General features: G+C 42.1%; 1 non-coding gene across 1 annotated transcript; it reads right to left on the bottom strand.

Annotated features, from left to right (window-relative positions):
* Positions 1-11,660: 11,660 nt before the first annotated feature.
* On the bottom strand, positions 11,661-11,750 carry Trnay-gua. The gene is given in 2 exon segments: positions 11,661-11,696; positions 11,714-11,750. It is a non-coding gene; the product is annotated as a tRNA-Tyr (tRNA).
* Between the last annotated feature and the right edge of the window lie 2,154 nt (positions 11,751-13,904).

The raw sequence follows: 13,904 nt of genomic DNA, 5'->3' as shown, positions 1-13,904 counted from the left end.
AGCATCCATGCGAATTCGCCAATGAAAGTTAAGTGAAGGAATAAAGTGTGAACATGGATTGCCATCGTAGAGACTCAGAACAATCCGTGGACGAACATTCCAATCCATTAGATGATATTCAAGGCAATGATTACCGTTCTTACAAGGCAATGACTAACCGTTCTTACGTCGGAAAAGATGAGGACACACTTTGGATAAATCAAAAAAACTATAAAACTATTATCAGGCCCGACCCGCGCGGGCAGAAATATTTCATCGGAACTGGAAGCGTTTATGTGATTCATTCCGATTAATATTATACAAGGGAAAGAGATTCTATGTTTACTTCTCCGGAAATAAAAGCTCTTTGTGGAGCTCTGTTCTTGACCGCTCGCAACAAAAGTAGCCGCGTGAATAACCGAAGAGCTTGGAAATGTATTGCTACAGGAATGGTGGCTTGCCGAGATGCGTTTACCTATGACAGATTTATGTTTGTACTGAGAAGCATCAAGTTTGATGACAGGGCGACCAGGGAAATACGAGAGAAGTATGATAAATCAGTAGTTTAGGAAGATATACAGGGACTTTGAAAGTAAGTAAAAACAATTACTCCCTATCAGAATATGTGACCATTGATGAAACATTGCTTCCCTTTCGAGTCGGTGAAGTTTCATCCAATACATGCCTGTCAAGTCGGTGAAGTACGGCCTAAAATTGTATGCCACGTGCGACTGTAGAGCATATGTGCACAGAGTTGAGACACTGCGGCAAACAAAGGAAATGTCCTTACCTTACATTCGGACAAACCGTTCGACATAGTCAAGCGACTGGTTCAGCCGCCTTAGATTCTTACAGAAATGTGACTACCGGTAACTATTACACTAGCTATCCATTGTCGCAGTTTCTTCTGGAGAAAAGTGTTAACATTTCTTGGTACAATGAAAAAGAATAAAAAAGAAATTCCCTCAGACTCCCTGGATCGAAATCTCGAGAAAAGAGCTTTTCGCTATTTCGATTCCGGGACGATTGCACCTTGGTATCCTATATGTCAAAGAAGAAAAAATATGACCTGTTATCTACAACACATGATTGCGAGGAAATAGGCACAGGAACTGGAAAACCTACCCCAATAACCTACCACAACTATACAAAGAGGGGTGTGGATATATATATATATATATCAGGGTGGTCCATTGTTTGTGACCGGGCCAAATATCTCACAAAATAAGCATCAAACGAAAAAACTACAAAGAACGAAGCTTGTCTAGCTTGAAGGTGGAAACCAGATAGCGGTATGGTTGGCCCGCTAGATGGCGCTGCCATAGGTCAAACGGATATCAACTGCGTTTCTTTAAATAGGAACCCCCATTTTTATTACATATTCGTGTAGTACGTAGAGAAATATGAATGTTTTAGTTGGACCACTTTTTTCGCTTTGTGATAGACGGCGCTATAATAGTCACAAACGTGTAAGTACGTGGTATCACGTAGCATTCCGCCAGTGCGGAGGGTATTTGCTTCGTGATTCATTACCCGTGTTAAAATGGACCGTTTACCAATTGCGGAAAAGGCCGATGTCGTGGTGATGTATGGCTATTGTGATCAAAATGCCCAACGGGCGCGCGCTATGTATGCTGCTCGGTATCCCGGACGACATCATCCAAGTGTCCGGACCGTTCGCCGGATAGTTACGTTGTTTAAGGAAACAGGAAGTGTTTAGCCACGTGTGAAACGTCAACCACGACCTGCAACAAATGATGATGCCCAAGTAGGTGTTTTCGCTGCTGTCGCGGCTAATCCGCACATCAGTAGCAGACAAATTGCGCGAGAATCGGTAATCTCAAAAACGTCGGTGTTGAGAATGCTGCATCAACGTCGATTGCACCCGTACCATATTTCAATGCACCAGGAATTGCATTGCGACGACTTTGAACGTCGTGTACAGTTCTGCCACTGGGCACAAGAGAAATTACGGGACGATGACAAATTTTTTGCACGCGTTCTATTTAGCGACGTAGCGTCATTCACCATCAGCGGTAACTTAACCGGCATAATATGCACTATTGGGCAACGGAAAATCCACGATGGCTGCGACAAGTGGAACATCAGCGACCTTGGCGGGTTAATGTATGGTGCGGCATTTTGGGAGGAAGGATAATTGGCCCCCATTTAATCGATGGCAATCTAAATGGTGCAGTGTATGTTGATTTCCTACGTAATTTTCTACCGATGTTACTACAAGATGTTTCACTGCATGACAGAATGGCGATGTACTTCCAACATGATGGATGTCCGGCACATAGCTCGCGTGCGGTTGAAGCGGTATTGAATAGCATATTTCATGAGAAGTGGATTGGTCGTCGAAGTACCATGCCATGGCCCGCACGTTCACCGGATCTGACGTCCCCGGGTTTCTTTCTGTGGGGAAAGTTGAAGAATATTTGCTATCGTGATCCACCGACAACGCCTGACAACATGCATCAGCGCACTGTCAATGCATGTGCGAACAGTACGGAAGGCGAACTACTCGCTGTTGAGAGGAATGTCGTTACACGTATTGCCAAATGCATTGAGGTTGACGGACATCATTTTGAGCATTTATTGCATTAATGTGGTATTTACAGGTAATCACGCTGTAACAGCATGCGTTCTCAGAAATGATAAGTTCACCAAGGTACATGTATCACATTGGAACAATCGACATAAAATGTTCTAACGTAACTGCTTTCTGCATTTTAATTTAAAAAAACTTACCTGTAACCAGCTGTTTGTCTAAAGTTGTGAGCCATATGCTTGTGACTATTACAGCGCCATCTATCACAAAGCGAAAAAAGTGGTCCAACTAAAACATATTTCTTTACGTAATACAAGAATAAGTAATAAAAAATGGGGGTTCCAATTTTAAAAAAACGTAGTTGATATCCGTTTGACCTATGGCAGCGCCATCTAGCGCGCCAACCATAGCGCCATCTGGTTCCCCACTTCAAGCTAGACAAGTTTCGTTGTTTGTAGTTTTTTAGTTTGACGCTATTTCGTAAGATATTTGGCCTGGTCACGATCAATGGACCAATAGGCAAGGGATATATATACTGTTTGGCAAATTCTCAAGTTTATACACTCCCGAGAACCAACTAATACCGAATCGACGAGACTATCAAATGAAAAGAGAGTAGGTCCGTGCCGGGAAGGTGGCCCCCACAAGAATAACAAAGACTGCTGTACATTGTTTGACATGCAAACATTTTGTATTTAAAATCACTCGACACGCCAAGTAGTCTGCGATTGCTATCGTCGAAGAGAAGATGGGGAAGTGGAAGGGTAGAGAGATTGATATTTGGTGTTTTCAAATTTATATATGTTGTAATTTTTAATATCATTAGTTACAGTTAAAATGAGAAATACATGCATATGAATCATACTGTAATTATTCAGTATTATACATTATTAAAAACAACAGTATTGCTACTATAGTATGAAGCATAGTTACGTATTCATTTATCTTCATCCCCTAAATTGGTAACGAAGTTAAAATGAATATTATTTTTCTGTGACGTTTGATGTTCCTATTTTGTACTGACATTTAAAGTAATAATACAAAATAAATTTCCATTATTCACGTCTATGGTCACAATTTTTTTTTGTCGTCAGTCTAGCGGTTCGGTGTATAATGACTATCTTTAGATCTGCAGCAAAATATGGGAAAAACACAAATACACTAGCAGATTGGCTACAGCTTAAAACAATGAAATAGACCATAATGAGAAAATATATATAAATAACAGCATATGCAAGAGTCATCTTGTCAGCAGCACTGCTGTTCAACAGTAGCCACAAAACGTTTATGTTGCAAGTTCGCCATAGACCCGAAGAAAAGGAAATTTATTCTATATTCGGGTCACTGTTTAATTCGCGACTATGCCGCAGCTTGTGATAATAGTGCAAAGATGTACGGATGCTACCATTTTGGAAACGCGGCACCCAGGTCCGCGCGGTATCTCACGAGACTGTGATGCACGCGGTATTTAGAGGGTTAAGTAGAAACTGAAGTCTTCCGCCAGGCGTTCTCTTTATTTGCGCTACACATAAGAGCTATAACAAGTTACGTAATACCATACCGCAGAGCTCAAAAATACCTAAAGAGAACATATGTTCTTTTACGGTTGACCAACAACGATGACTTTTGTCTTTTGAAGACGCCAGTTTCAGCACCTAAAAAGCAGAAAAAGGGTGATTGTGACTCAACTGTAAAAGATAAACATATGCTCTCGGAGACTTTTTTGTAGTTTTCTTCGATGTCTAGCCCACTTTCTTCCGAGATGATTTAGAATCACCGCCACCGCTTATTGCTTATGATATCTAATCTAGTTAAATATATACTAAAACATATTCAATGAATATATGCGTGAATTAAAAAAAGAAACAGGCAAATCGCATAATAGTAAAATACGATGATAGTGTGCATTGCATTTTAATTACTGATAATAACAACAGATGAGAACTGCGAACTATTCTAAACGTAACAATATTTTTAAATAATGAGTACAGTATGGTATGGATTGTATTGTACGGTACAGACTACAACAAAAAACAAAGAAAGGTAAAAAACGGTGATAGTGTTTAATGCATTTTATCACTCATAGTAGCTTCAAGCGAGAATTTCATAGTATTCTAAATGTGAAAATATTTGTAAATAATGAAGTACGACACTTGGGAGTAGAAAATTAGAGCACTGAAGTACTGCTTCTCAGTCTTTGCAGCTCTGGTAAAGCCGAACAGTCATGAGGATTATTAAACAGCTTTCTTTGACTGAGTTCGCAAATAGCACCACCCTGCAAGCTTTTTACGCGAATTTTGCAGAAGTCCTTTAGCCTAAATAAATGACACTTTTTCTACAGTGGTCCCTCGCAACTTATGGATAGTAACAGCCCAACTCAAAATTATGATAAACATTATTGTTTCGATATGTTGCCATACCTTGAACGTTTTAGGGGAGATGAGCAATAACTGACGATGATTTTAAGGGAGATTTAAGGAAGACTTAGTTGTAATAAATTTCAGCTACACAATTACGACACATTTTCTTGGAATGCCCACTTTTTCTCTATTATGTTGTACCCTATCATATCTTGCGGTAGCTCCACAAACCGAGAGAAAGTTTGTAGAATGCAAGAGCATGTAATAAGACTGATTTGTGATGTACATTCAGAAATAAGTGTTACACTCAAAAATGGTTCAAATGGCTCTGAGCACTATGGGACTAACATCTATGGTCATCAGTCCCCTAGAACTTAGAACTACTTAAACCTAACTAACCTAAGGACAGCACACAACACCCAGTCATCACGAGGCAGAGAAAATCCCGCCGGGAATCGAACCCGGGAACCCGGACGCGGGAAGCGAGAACTAAGTGTTACACTCAAATGTTCTAAATATGTTTGTTATGTTATGTTTTCTGGCATGTTCCACACCTATGAGCATCTCCTCATTTTGGCGTCTATGGAATGAAAAAATGAATCTGGTTCAAGCAAAACAATTTATTTCTTTATCTCATATAATATACAAATATAATCACAATGAAATTTAAGAAATTTGCAAATATATAATTATTATGTGTAGCTTACAACTATTTATTTACAGACGCTGCAGAACTCTATAATCTTCTATCTGACTGTGCAAATTTAAAAAACTCTTTGCAGTTATAACCAAATCGATTTCAAGCAAAAGCTCTGACTTCATCTACATCTACATCTACATGATTACTCTGCTATTCACAGTAAGGTGCCTGGCAGACGGTTCAATGAGCCACCTTCAAGCTGTCTCTCTACCGTTCCACTCTGGAAAGGCGTGCGGGAAAAACGAGCACTTAAATTTTTCTGTGCGAGCCCTGATTTCTCTTATTTTATCGTGATGATCATTTCTCCCTATGTAGGTGGGTGTCAACAGAAAGTTTTCGCAATCGGAAGAGAAAACTGATGATTGAAATTTCATGAGAAGATCCTGTCGCGACGAAAAACGCCTTTGTTTTAATGATTGCCACTCCAATTCACGTATCATGTCTGTGGCACTATCTTCCCTGTTACGCGATAATACAAAACAAGACTTAATCAGTCAGCTGCTGTTTCTATGAACAGTCCGCCTATGGGTATTGTTCATAAGAGAAGAAAGTCTTTGGAAGGGTTCGAAATGTTCTTGTATTGTGCGCGACAGTTGAGAAATAAACAATGTAATGGGGGTGTTTAAGCATGAATCTCTCTATAATCATCTTTTGCGAATCCTTGTTACTTCTGTGTGTTATTTGTACCACAGCTGCTGTTCAGTACGAGGCGATTGCATTTGTAGGTTGCCAGTAGCGACTGAGAAACAAGTAAGTATCCCGCCTCTTACGAACACCTAGATGTGTAGGCTACATATTATTTTCCAGGTCCTCGGATTCCCTTGAGTCAAACCGTCTTCTTTTCATAAAAGCACGAAAGGAAGAAAGTCTATATGTGTCGACAATAGTGTTGGATATTATACCAAACTTTTTCTGATCTGTCGGTCAGGGAACTTGAACTATCGATAGTACTTCGCGGAAATAATATTTACAACATTGGTCACAGGATATTGCGGAGATATGGCTTAGCCACCGCCTGAGGGATGTTTCGCAGGAGAGCTTCTGTAAAGTTTGGAATGTAGGAGGCGAGGTCCTGGCAGAAGTAAAGCTGGGAGAACGGGGCGTGAGTCGTGCTTGGGTATCTCAGATGGTAGAGCACTTGCGCGCGAAAGGCAAAGGTCCCGGGTTCGAGTCTCGGTCCGGCACACAGTTTTACTCTGCCAGGAAGTTTCATCAAAGGTCTTGTTTTCTCCCTGACCATTAACTCCTTTCCCAAATTCCTTCTGTTCTCCTTTACTGCTTGAATAACATAGGGAGTAGGCTACAACCCTGTGTCACCTCCTATTCAACTACTGCCACCATTTCATGTCTTTCAGCTCTTATAATTGCACTCTAAGACGCATGAATCTGTCGGAGACTGGAGAAGCAATAAGAGGTGGTGCTCAGTAGGCAGTAGAACAGACGACGGGTGCAGCTTACCGACAATTTTTTATTGGAGGTAATAAGTTTGGTGTAGCAATGTATTACATGGTACCGAAAGATGCCTTGCGTGAGTAATCCTCACTAGCTTAACGTATTTGATGTGGATCCAGCTGGCTGCAGATCCTCGGACAGGTTTCCGTGGTAAACACATTAATCAGAACTATTATAGCTTGTTTGGAAAAAAAAAAGTGGTTCAAATGGCTCTGAGCATTATGGGACTTAACTTCGGAGGTCATCAGTCCTCTAGAACTTAGAACTACTTAACATAACTAACCTAAGGACATCACACACATCCATGCCCGAGCCAGGATTCGAATCTGCGACCGTAGCGGTCGCGCGGTTCCATACTGTAGCGCCTAGAACCGCTCGACCACTTCGGCCGGCGCTTGCTTGCAACTGATTATTGAAATATTTGCGGAGGAAGTAGTTCCAGAATGAATTTCCCCTTCTGCTGCGGCGTGTGACGCTGTTAAGAAACTGTGTACCGGATCGGGATTCAAAACATGTACCGTTTGCCTTTTGCAGGCCATTGTGTGATCGTTTTTCGAAGAGTGTTTATCTAGGAAAGTATGGCGGCGTGCGTTTGAGTTTGGAAGGGGAAAGAGAACTGGTGGGCAGACACTCTTAAGTTATTTTTAAATATATTTTGTATTCCGACAACGTCTTACCTGCTACGTTGTCACTCTGTTAAAAATGTAAACTGCAAACTTTAACGACCGTAAATGTTACACTTGTTAAAATATTCTAAGCTGTTACGCAAGGGTTGAATGTATTTCTTGAAGAAGCACAATGTTTCGTCCCCATCTGTGGAGGACATCTTCAAGGGAGGTTGTAGCTTATTTGGAGGTGTTACACACACTCCGCTTCGTTACTGATGGAGATAACATTTCGTTCGCGAGTGCTTCCTCGAAGAGTCGTGACGTCTCATGTTTTCAAATCTCGAGCGCAGTTGGCCGTTGTCGGCCGCTGTCATCAAATTAGCGCTGTCGCTCCACGATGCAAGACTGGCACACCGTAATCCATATACCAAGCAGTTTCGCACCTTCCTCCTTCCGATGACTGGCGCGTTTAATCATCTCTGTTCTTTCGTGTGCAACCTAACAGCTGAAGAATGGAATGGTGACATGGAAATTTGTGCATGACTGGGACCCGGATTTCCCGCTTATCGCAAGCCATCGCCGTACCATTTGCCTATCCATGCGCGACTCACATCCACGCCCAAAGTTCCATATGTCGTCAACCGTACGTCTACGACCTGTACTCTTACATCCATTATGTATATTCCCGTACACTTCAGACGTTGCACTCCAAAGTCGCTTACCCTACATACGGAATGTTCACAGTGGATGTCCGAGTACAGGTCGCAGACTCTTGTTTGATGACATATGGAAGTCTGGGGGCTGGCCGTGAGTCTTGCACGAGTGCTAATGGACTGTGGGATCCCTATAAATCCTACTTTATTTGGACCCTTACGGATCTGAATATAACCTAAAACCTTCCGCTCCAACAAAGTTAAAAAAGCAACACTAATTAAAACACAAATAGCTAATAAAAGAAAATTTAAAATAAACGTAAATAAATCATAAAGTATCAATACTATTTGTAGAAAAAAATCTACATAAATGAATTCTAAATTCAACTCATTAATCTGTCAAAATAGTAAATTAATTGATATTAATCAATATAGTAAAAAATATTTTAACCGTATGGTCCTTTCGTACTAATATGGATTAATAGCCTTAGGATAGAAACCGATCTGGCTCACGCCGGTCTGAACTCAGATCATGTAAGAATTTAAAGGTCGAACAGACCTAATCACTGCGCTCGCGATAAGCGGGAAAGACGGGTTGGGGTCCCGGTCCGGCACAAATTTTCATTGTCGTTATTCCATTCTATAGCTTCTACAGCTGATGGCAGTCGTTATTCGCAATTGCGAATTCATTTGATGTATTTCGTAACGGCTGTGGTCGCCGCAGTGCCTGTTCCTTTGGACATGCATACATCGTAATCAGAATAACACAGGCGCTGCAATGTTGTATGTGTCATAGTTACATCTAGTGGCAGCCAGGACCTGAGTAATGAAATCAAATGTGATGGTCTTCTGGTTGCAAAATGTGTCTCCCAGAAATTAATCTTGACGCTTATTTATTTTTGTAGTACCCACATACACTTTTTCTCAGCTAGACGGTATCGTGGAAATTGCTGCTTTTTCTAGCGCTCTGAGGGCATTCTTGCCGACCTTAGGTGATCCAGAAACTTTCGGGTGGGGCTGAAAACTACGGCGATATTCTGTTTCTTCAGTATCTTCCCTATGTGGTCAGTAATGTCTATAATGAACTGTAGGAAAATCCTGGTTTTTGCAGACGACAGTTCATCACTGCGATCATCACGTGCCGGTCTTTATGCTCCTTTTATTTCAGAGAAAAGAAGGAACATTGGGTTTAACGTCCCGTCGACATCGAGGTCATTAGAGAAGGTGCATTAGCACGGTTTGTGTCAAGGATGGGAAAGGAAATCGGCCGTGCTCTTTCGAAGGGATCATCCCGGCACTTGCCTGGAGTGATTTGGGAAAATCACGGAAAACCTAAATCCAGATGGCCGGACGTGAGTTTGAACTGTCGCCATCCTCCAGAATGTGAGTCCTGTGTGCTAACTACTGAGCCGCCTCGCTCGGTCTTATTTCAGTGAAAACGTTTTATAATACTGCAACGTTTAAAATAAGCTGCGACCCCTCTTCAAGATAGCAGATGGAGACGAAACGTGGGTTTATCCAAGAAATTCACTCGACGGCAGCATAATACCTCCAAATATTTTAATGAATGTCTGTTAAACACACACCCTGCAGATTGGTTTTGCTCGTTATGAGCATTCGAGTGTGTTCTTAAACTAGAGTTTTAAATTGGTCTGGGTTAAAACCGGAATTCTTTTTTTTCCGCTTTGCACTATTCACCTGCAACATAATGAAAGACATATGTAACTTTTTCCGACAATGTGATAACCTGATTGCGTATTCATCCTGTGTTTCACCAATGAGAAATCTTAGAAACGACGACAAAGGAGCACAGAACAGCCAGAAATTACCTCTGAATTCGATGTTTTCCGATACATATCGTCACAGAAAACGGACGTAATCCACTTTAAATACACTACTGGCCATTAAAATTGCTACACCAAGAAGAAATGCAGATGATAAACGGGTATTCATTGGACAAATATATTATACTAGAACTGACATGTGATTACATTTTCACGCAATTTCGGTGCATAGATCCTGATAAATCAGTGCCCAGAACAACAACCTCTGGCCATAATAACGACCTTGATACGCCTGGGCATTAAGTCAAACAGAACTTGGATGGCGTGTACAGGTACAGCTGTCCATGCAGCTTCAACACGATACCACAGTTCATCAAGAGTAGTGACTGGTGTATTGTGACGAGCCAGTTGCTCGGCCACCATTGACCAGACGTTTTCAATTGGTGAGAGATCTGGAGAATGTCCTGGCCAGGGCAGCAGTCGAACATTTTCTGTATCCAGAAAGGCTTGTACAGGACCTGCAACATGCGGTCGTGCATTATCTTGCTGAAATGTAGGGTTTCGCAGGGATCGAATGAAGGGTAGAGCCACGGGTCGTAACACATCTGAAATGTAACGTCCACTGTTCAAAGTGCCGTCAATGCGAACAAGAGGTGACCGAGACGTGTATCTAATGGCACCCCATACCATCACGCCAGGTGATACGCCAGTATGGCGATGACAAATACACGCTTCCAATGTGCGTTCACCGCGATGTCGCCGAACACGGATGCCACCATCATGATGCTGTAAACAGAACCTGGATTCATCCAAAAAAATAACGTTTTGCCATTTGTGCACCCAGGTTCGTCGTTAAGTACTCCATCGCAGGCGCTCCTGTCTGTGATGCAGCGTCAAGGGCAACCGCACCCATGGTCTCCGAGCTGATAGTCCATGCTGCTGTAAACGCCGTCGAACTGTTCGTGCAGATGGCTGATGTCTTGCAAACGTCCCCATCTGTTGACTCAGGGATCGAGACGTGGCTGCACGATCCGTTACAGCCATGCGGATAAAATGCCTCTTATCTCGACTGCTAGTGATAGGAGGCCGTTGGGATCCAGCACGGCGTTCCATATTACCCTCCTGAACCCACCGATTCCATATTCTGCAAACAGTCATTGGCTCTCGACCAACGCGAGCAGCAACGTGGCGATACGATAAACCGCAATCGCGATAGGCTACAATCCGACCTTTATCAAAGTTGGAAACGTGATGGTACGCATTTCTACTCCTTACACGAGGCATCACAACAACGTTTCACCAGGCAACGCCAGTCAACTGCTGTTTGTGTATGACAAATCGGTTGCAAACTTTCCTCATGTCGCACGTTGTAGGTGTCACCACCGACGCCAACCATGTGTGAATGCCCTGAAAAGCTAATCATTTGCATATCACAGCATCTTCTTCCTGTCGGTTAAATTTCGCGTCTGTAGCACGTCATCTTGGTGGAGTAGCAATTTTAATGGCCAGTAGTGTAAGTTATTGTTAAATAGCAAATATGAAAATAGACGTAAATTTTTTTAAAAAAAGTTCCTTCGGGCCGGATTTGAACCAGCGACCTATGGATGTCTGCTGAAGGGTCCACTACAGTCCACCGCTCTACCAACTGAGCTACCGAAGGAATGTACTCAATGCTTTCTAACCAGTGGCACACATCCAAGAAACCGGACTGCGCGCCTGGGCCGGAACGTCGACACAGCTTATGTAAGCGGGTTGTGGCGCTGCGCTGGCGAATTCATCCAGCGAGGGCTGAGCTTTATCTCGCCTCGCCACAGACTGTCGTCAAGATTGCCTTTTTTCTATGTTGTTGCCGGCAGTGCCTGTTTAAGGGCCAAGAGACAAGAGTCGCCACTTGGGGCGCCAAGCTGAGAGGGGCGCCAGAGACAGCACGACTGTGGTATATCCATACAGGAGATGAAATAGTTAACAGAGTCATTTGAGGCGCCCAGGTGCAAGATTTGTAAACGTTTGTATCGCAATTAGCTGCGAAAATCTACGCGGGTGAATGTGTACGCTGCGCGGAGTGGCGGTTTGAGGCGCCATGTCCTTGACTGCGAGGCCCCTCCCGCTGGAGGTTTGAGTCATTCCTCGGGCATTGTCCTTAGCATAAGTTAGTTTCAAATAGTGTGTAAGTCTAGGGACCGATGACCTCAGCAGTTTGGTCCCTTAGGAATTCACACACATCTGAACATTTTTGAGTGTGTACGTGGGAAAAGGGGGCGCGAAATGATAAGTGTTCTTCGACAGGCCTGATTGCCGACAGCCACCACTTCATGTCTGTTTAGGTTGCACTATGGACGTGTGGAGCTCATTAATAATACTCGGTTCACCAAGTAAGGTGAGACAAGTTTTGTAAGAAAACAGTGTCACTCCTCATTTACCTCTAAGTAGTTCTCTTAGCATGCGGTGCATCTTCTCGTTTAACGTTGGTTCAGTCAATGTCAATGTAGAGAGCTAAATATGCGCCATTATTCGCCACGAGTTATCCCGCTGTACAGCAATCTGGAACTGATGCGTATAGAAGAGATATCCTATAGAGCAGTTGCTCAAAACGACACTAGTCGTTAGTTAATTAGGAAACTAAATAACACACATTAGTTATAAGCTTACTATAGGAACATTCTAACGGCCGGCCGCTTGTCTTACAGTTCCTGTTTAACTGGAAAATGTAAAGAGTGCAATTGTTCAGTGTTTAGTTTGTGATTTACATTCTAGTATTAATTAAAACAGTGGCAGTCGGAGAAGAGAAAGTGGTTCTCGGTACCGGAAAGTCGCTAAAGAGAAGGCAAAAAAGAAAGAAGACATTGTGAGAAAGCGCGCAAAAATCGACGTGTTATTTAAAAATTAAACAGTCAGGTATTCTAGCTCGTGTCTAGAAAGGTTAAAGTGTAATAATGTGGTGAACAGTATCGACAATAGTGCATCATGTGGTATATCTGAGTCAGACGTTTCCAACATTAGAAACAATAACAGTAGTGCAAAAACTATCTTTTCAGTTGACGGAAATCGTGCATATAAAGCGAATGATGGCAGTGACTCAGTATCTGACGATCCTGCGAAATGGTTAATAAATGATGTCTTTTGCGATCATATCGCTAGCAAGAGGTACTTCAATAAAGGTTTGTTTTTCAGAAGCACGAGGAATGGCGAGAAATAACAACCAATATTTTTAGTATACCGTCAAAGCAAGGGTAGTGTATTTTGGGCCCCGCGTTTACAGTACCGTTTAGTGGAACATCACAGTTTGCAAAACCTAATGAAGGCTTTAATGACTGGAAAAACTGTCAGTCCCTGCTGATTGCCTATGAAAATTCGGGTGAACGTCGGAAATGTATGGCAGCTCTAAAAGCTAGGGGATAACTATGGGTCTGCGTTAAAATATTGCGGAAATTTAGAGATGGTACTACAGCTAACAGTAGAATTCTACTCTTTTCCATCTAAAGAAATAGAGCTTTATGGAAACAAAGAAAAAAGGAGCACATCATAGCTTTCTTTTCAAACGTTTGAAGAGTTTATATAAATTCTGGCAGGAATGGTGCTGAATAGTATGCTGTAGATCAAGTGTAGAAAACTACTTAGTTTTTCACCGTGTTATACTCCATCCTTAGCTGTCTTTTATTCCAGGGTTTTTACAAAAGACGAATTTCCATTTCAAAGATTTACATATTTTGCCCCAAATTCAGGACACAAATCAGAAGAATCAGTTGAATCGTTAGTATACTTACTAAGTAAATATGTTTTAGACATTCACTTATGCAGGCGTCAGCCATAAGAC

Source organism: Schistocerca piceifrons, chromosome 2 (assembly GCF_021461385.2).
Source record: "Schistocerca piceifrons isolate TAMUIC-IGC-003096 chromosome 2, iqSchPice1.1, whole genome shotgun sequence".
Classification (NCBI taxonomy): Eukaryota; Metazoa; Arthropoda; class Insecta; order Orthoptera; family Acrididae; genus Schistocerca; species Schistocerca piceifrons.
The sequence above is the reverse complement of the archived record's forward strand: the minus strand, read 5'-3'. Positions and strand labels throughout refer to the sequence as shown.